Source organism: Budorcas taxicolor, chromosome 3, assembly GCF_023091745.1.
Source record: "Budorcas taxicolor isolate Tak-1 chromosome 3, Takin1.1, whole genome shotgun sequence".
NCBI lineage: Eukaryota > Metazoa > Chordata > Mammalia > Artiodactyla > Bovidae > Budorcas > Budorcas taxicolor.
Window position 1 is genome coordinate 54,396,652 of NC_068912.1, and position 6,939 is coordinate 54,403,590.

Genomic DNA, 6,939 nt, shown 5'->3' on the forward strand with positions numbered 1-6,939 from the left:
CTTTCGTTTTGTCCTTGGTTTTAAATTCCTTGTATTTGCTTCCATATAAGGTATAAACTTTCCTGTTACCCTTTGAAATCACAGCTAGAGTAGTATTTACTTCCTATGTTTGAATTATACTTTTCAGAGAGCAGAAGCAGATCACTAAACATTAAGAATATGCCCTGGTGAGAGGAATCCCATCACAGTTGAATGTTCAGTGGTGGCCTGGCTGCAGTAGGCACGTGCAGAAGGGGGGATGTACCACTGCAGACCTGGGTGCCTTGATGTTATTGGGGATGATATGCCCTGATGATGGAGGCCAGGTGTTGGCATTTAAATAATCAGAAGTCAAGTACATACAATGATAGTAATGAGCATCATAGTTTGTCTTATCTTAGGTTGCTATAACAAATTACCATAGATTGTGTGGCTAGCAAAACAAATGTTTATTCCTCCCATTCTGGAGGCTGTAAGTCCAAAAGCAGTGTGCCAGCACTGTTGGATTCTTGGTAAGTGTCCTACTCCAGCTTTACAGATGGTAGCTTTCTTGCTATGTCCTCATATTTTGGGAAAAGAAAGAAAACTCTTATGATATGTTTTTGTTTTAAGGGCACTAATCAGATTCATGAAGGTCTCAACCTCATGCCTAATTTCCTCCTAAAAGCCTCAGTTCCAGAGGGAAAATTTGGCATTTAGGGTTTCATTAGATGAATTTTGAAGAACACAAGCATTCAATTGATAACATGATTGGACATGGCAGCCAGTTGGATGTGACCAGGTGTAACTAACTCTGGTACTTATTTTCAAATAAAAGTAAAGTTCCTCTGAGTACAGGAACAATTATATATATTTTCTGTATATCTCCATAGGGTATGTTTAGACAAACAATGTACAGAATAAGTATCTGCTTGAAAAACAAAAAAATGGATACATGTGTGACTCTTTTCAATTGCCAGAAAGACATGAATACTCAAAAGGTCTGTGGTAATACTTTGGATTTTAGACAGCAGATAAATGTCTCCAAGGTGATTTAAGGCTAACAGAATGAAAGAAACTTTTCTGGCATAACACCTTCCTCTGAGCCCTCATGTATCACAGTCTGTGCCTCTGCAAAAATGTTAACACTTCTTTACTGATGAGTTTAATGGCTCCATCCAGTTGTGGCCTCAAGTGTTCAAAAGGAAGAATGGCTTTGCCCTTTTAAAGGAAGAAACTTTATATCAATGAATATGTGACCAATAAATTGAAAAGTTTAATGTAAAGGCAAACTGTACTATATAAATATTTGTTTCCACTGACAACTCAAATCAAATATGTGTTCTAATTCCTTAGAGATGCTCTGAATTGAAGAGCAAGAAGAAAAAACTGACATTTTCAAATTGGATGCATATGGGATCTCATCCAGTACTTGTATTTCTCTGTCTGACTTATTTCACTTAGGTGTTCTAGAAGTCCATCCATGTTGTCTCCAATGACAGGATATCCTCCTTTTTTTGTGGCCAAATAGTATTCCATTGTGTATATGTGTCAAGTCTTTTTTTATTCTTTCAAGCATTAGTGAGCACTCAGGTTGTTTCCCTATGGTGTCAACTGTGAGGAATGCATCAATAAACATGAGAGTGCATACATTTCTTTGAAATACTGTTTTTATTTCCTTTCAATAAAAATAATAGAACCAACATGTAGTGATCATTTAAAGAAAGAAAAAGTCTTTTAGAGGTTGTTAATTGCCTCGTTGCTGTTCAATAGCTAAGTCATCTCCGACTCTGCAATCCCATAGACAGTAGCACGCCAGGCTCTTCTGTCCTCCACTATCTCCTGGAGTTTGCTCAAACTCATGTCCATTGAGTCAGTGATGCTATTTAATTATCTCATCATCTGCCGCCTCTTCTCCTTGTGTGGTCAGTCTTTTTCTATTAGCAGCGTCTTTTCCAATGAACTGGCTCTTTGCATCAGGTGGCCAAAGTATTGGAGCTTCAGCTTCAGCATCAGTCCTTCCAATGAATATTCAGGGTTGATTTCCATTAGGATTAACTGGTTTGATCTCTTTGCAGTACAAGGGACTCTCAAGAGTCTTCTCCAGCACCACAGTTTAAAGGTATCAATACTTCAGTGCTCAGTCTTCTTTATGGTCCAACTCTCACACTTGTACATGACTACTAGAAAAACCTAGCTTTGACTATACTGACTTTTGTCAGAAAAGTGATGTCTCTACTTTTTAATATGCTATCTAGGTTTGTCATAGCCTTTCTTCCAAGGAGCAAGTGTCTTTTAATTTCATGGCTGCGGTCACTGCTAACACTGATTAATTCACACACCCACTAAGGAATAGTAGTTCAAGGGTTTGTTTATTGATTATTTCAAAGAACTAACTATTTAAAAAAATTTTATTGTGTTATTTCTTTGTCATTTATTTTCTTTATCTCCACAATAATTTGTATCATTTACTCTGCTAGTCCTGGATTCTGCTTATTTTCCTATTTATTTAAATAGTAAGGTCAGGTTGCTGATTTCAGGGTTCTTCACATTTGGGGTTTTTTTTTTTTGGTAATTATTTACAAGTATAATTTTCCAACTTAGCTCTGATTTTGCTACATATTACAAGTTTTTTGTGTGTGCTTTTATTTTCATTTTTCAATAAGAATTATATAATATTTCTTGTGATTTTATCTTTGACCCATTTGTCAAAATGGTGTTATCTAGTTTACACATATTTGTGAACTTCCTGGCTCTATTCCTGTTATTTATTTCTAGTTTTATTCCATTGTGATCAGAAAAGAAACTTTGTATCATTTCAAGCATTTAAAAAATTATGAAGATTTGTTTTTTTTTCATAGCATGTATTCTATCCTTGAAAATATTCAATGTGCATCTGGGAAAATCTGTATTCTTTTCTCATTTGATGAAGTTTTGTTAGATTGAATTAATCTAGTGTTGTTCAAGGCCTCTACTTTGTTATTAACCTTCAGCCTGATTTTTCTATCCATTATTGATTGTAGGATATTAAAGTCTCCTGCTATTGTTTGTGAATGTCTTCTTTCCTCTCTTCAATTTCAATCTCTGTGTACTTAGACCTAAAGTAAGATTTTTATACATAGCATATAGTTGAACTACTAAAATTTAATCCATTCTGCCAACCTACTGGTTTGATTGGAGAGTTAATGCATTTACATTTGACAGGGAAGAGTTTAATCAATTTGCATTTAAATAAATTATTCATAAGATAGAACTGTTTCATTATTAGTTTGTTATTTCTTTTCTTTTTGTTATTTCTTTTTCTTTTTGGCTTTTTTTGTGCTTCATTTGTTTTATTTATGCCTTCTTTTATGTTTAGTTCTTTTTGTAGTAGACATATTTTGATTCCCTTCACATTCCTTTTGCATATATCCTAAAGATATTTTCTTTGTGATAGCCATGGAATTACATATGATACTTTTATGTTATAAAATCTACTTTAAATAGATAAAAACTTGACTTCAAATGCATACAAAAATCCTACTAAATTATTTCTCTGTCTCTGCTGCCACTTTATGTTCTTGACAAAAAAAAAATACATCTTTAAATATTGTCCATTCATTAACATAGATTTATAATTTTTATGTATTTGTTTTCTAAATACTGTAGAAAAGAAAAGGTGGAGTTATAACCCAAAATTACAATAATACCAGTTTTTATGTTTACTTATAAATTTCCTTTGCCAGACATCTTTATATCTTCATATGCATTCCAGTTACTGTCTAATGTTTTTTATTTAAACCTGCAAGGCTCATATTATAATTTCTTGTAAAGCAGGTCCAATAGTAACAAAGCTCTCAGCTTTTGTTTTCTGGGAATGCCTTAATTTCTACCTCGTTTTTGGAGGAGAATTGTATTAGAATTCTTATCTGACAAGGACTCCCCCCCCCCCACCCCCCCCGCAACTTTCAGTACTTTAAATATATCATTCCACTGCCTTCTGGCCTCCGAGGTTTTTGCTGAGAAAGTTGGTTGATTGTCCTATTAGATGTGATGTGTAGCTTCTTTCTTGGTTTCAAGATTCTCTTTTTCCCTTTTGACAGTTGATTATGTCTCAGCTTGAGTCTCAATGGATTTATGGTTTTTTGAGTTGAACTTTCTGCATTTGTAGACTCAGGTTTTTCATCACATTGGCATTTTTTTTCCCTGCCTTTATTTTCTCAAATAATCTCTTCACCTTTCCTCTTGCCTTCTTCTTCACTGACTTCCTTAATGTAAATATCGGTATCCCACAAATCTCTTAAAAATTTTTTCTTCCTTCTGTTCCTGAGTCTTGATAATTTCAAATGTTTTATCTTCAAGTTTGTTGATTCTTTCTTCTGCCTGCTAAAGGCTGATTCTCTCTAGAAAATTTCTATATTCAGTTATTTTCTAGCCTCAGAATTTTTGTTTGGTTACTTTTTATAATTTCTATTTTTGTTGATCTACTGATTTTGCTCACATATTGCTTATTTGATTTTCTTTATTTTTTTCCTTAATTTTAAGGGTAATTAGAAAATAATTTTAAAGTCTTTGCCTAGAACATCTAGTGTATATGTTTCTCCAGGGATGTTTTTTGCCATTTATTTCATTCCTTTATAGGCCATGATTTCCTATTTCTTGGTATGCCTTACTATTTTTGTTGTTATTGAAAATTGGGCGTTTATAACACTATCCAACTTTCCCATTGTATTAATTCTGGCTTGTGCCAAGGAAGTCTTTCACTGAACTTGCCCTTGGTTTTGAGACTTGGGATTAATCTAAGGAAAAATTTTAGTCATTTTAGGTCATTTCTAGGCATCCATATTCCTTGGACCTGTGTATGGCATTTTCCAATTCTTTCATGGATGTGCTGCTTTAAGTGTGTTAATTTTTAAAGTGTCTTTTTGGATCTTTAGATGTTCTGCTGTTTGTCTCCATTCTGAAAAGGAAATATTCTATTTCTCCTCTCAACACTCCATTCTTTACACTTTACTTCTGGTCACCACAGCATTTTCTTCACACTAAGCAGTGCTGATATTAGCTGTCAAGAGTCACTCTATAACCCAGAGGTTAAGGGCCCCGTCCCTCAACACTTCCCTTGCCTCATCTGTCAATTGCAAGTCTAGATTGTTACCCGTGCTTCTGACTAGCCAGCTATAGATTGGAGGCTCAAACATCTCCTCTTCAGAATCAGTAATTTGCTAGAATGGTTTACAGAACACAGAGAAAACGGTTTACTTGCTATCTTATTGATCTACTAAAAGAGGATACAAGCCCTGAAACAACAAGATAGAAGAGATTCATAGGGCCAGGTATTTAAAAAGTATCGAGCTTCTGCGCCCCTTCTAGACATGCCACTCTTTGACACCTAACCGTCTTCACCAAAACTGAAGCTCCCCTACCTTCTTTAGTTAAAATGTTTTATGAAGGCTTTACAAAATAGGAATGATTAAGTCATTGGTAACTGGTGATTAAACCTTCAGTCCTTCCCTGCTCCCTAGAGGCTGGGGGATAAAGCTGAAAGTTTTAACTCTCCAATAAGAAGGGCAGCTCCCCTGGCAACCAGCCTCCTTTCTCTGATTATATAGGGGATTTCCACAATCATTTCACTAATATAAACTGTTGTGGTTGAAAGAAGCTTCTGATCAATAACAAAACTCTTCTTTCCTCTTTATCCCTCTATAGCTATTTCAGGTACTGGGGAAAAAGGCCAAAAGATATAACAAAGATACTTCCACCACTCCCATCACTTGGGAAATTGCAAGGGATTTAGGAGCTATCTGTCAGGAACAGGGATAAAGGCCAAATAAATATTTCTTATTATAAATCACAATGTCACATACCAATATTTTCTGGTCACAAAGGTCTGCAGGTTAGCCTTTCTTCAACTTTCTCAATCAATTCTCTCTGCTGCTCCCTACCTGAGATCCAAATTAGTAGAAGGAGACACCAGTCCTTTAGGAAGCTCATCATGGATTAGAAGATTGTTAATAGTCTGCTCTGCTCCATTTAATTTGAAGAAGGAAATTGGAAACTGGAATGCTTTCTTAGATGGTCTCTTTGATATCCTATTGTTAATCTCTGGCCCCAGGCTTTTGTCTCTCTGAATTTTCTACTGCTTCTTTCCAACTGAAAATTAAGCTATGCTTCTACATATTCCTTCCCAACCCTTGGCCGAGATCCATGTGAAGTAGTACAGAGACTAGGATTGGTAGCTCTCAGATAGGTTAGAATACTATAAATAAATTCTGTTCTCTTCTTTCTGGATAAAAGTTGTAAATGGGTTACTACCTCTCCCAGACAAAGGTTACACCTCATTGAGTAGTGTGTGGACCAAGGACAAAAGAAAATACCGCATATTTTCCTACCATTTTAACATGGCTTTTTAAATTCAGGTACTTGTTTGGTTGCTTCAAACCTTTGACTATTTAACAGAATAATTATATGGTTGTTCTAGGTGACATTTTTGTTGTTTATGATGTCTCTTTTGGGAAACAAGAGCCTAGAGTTTGTTAATCTTCATTTTGTTCAGTTGTCTTAAGTTTTCACTCCAGGCTCTATGACTTACTGCATTAAACTTTGTGAGACACATGTATCTCATTTTCAAAGTGGAGATAATACTTTGTAACTTGTAGGTTCTCATAAGTATCAATATAGCTGGGTATATAAGGTATGTGTCAGAGGGCTTGGGATACTGTGGGCCCTCAATGCATGGTAACAATTATGTGTATCTTATTACCATTATAATAGTGAAAATATGGAGAGTGATAATACTTTGTTTCATTACCAACATCATCAGAGATTTGGGGAAATGATGGAAGAACCCTCTGTAATATGCTAATTTAGGTTACATTTTGTCTCACAGAAAGTACAGTAGTTTCACCCACTCCTAAATAATGGGTACTTTGGATACCTCAGAGTCACAGAATAACTTTGTAATCTTATTTCTACTAGGAAGCTCTCCCAGGTTGTCAAGTTACC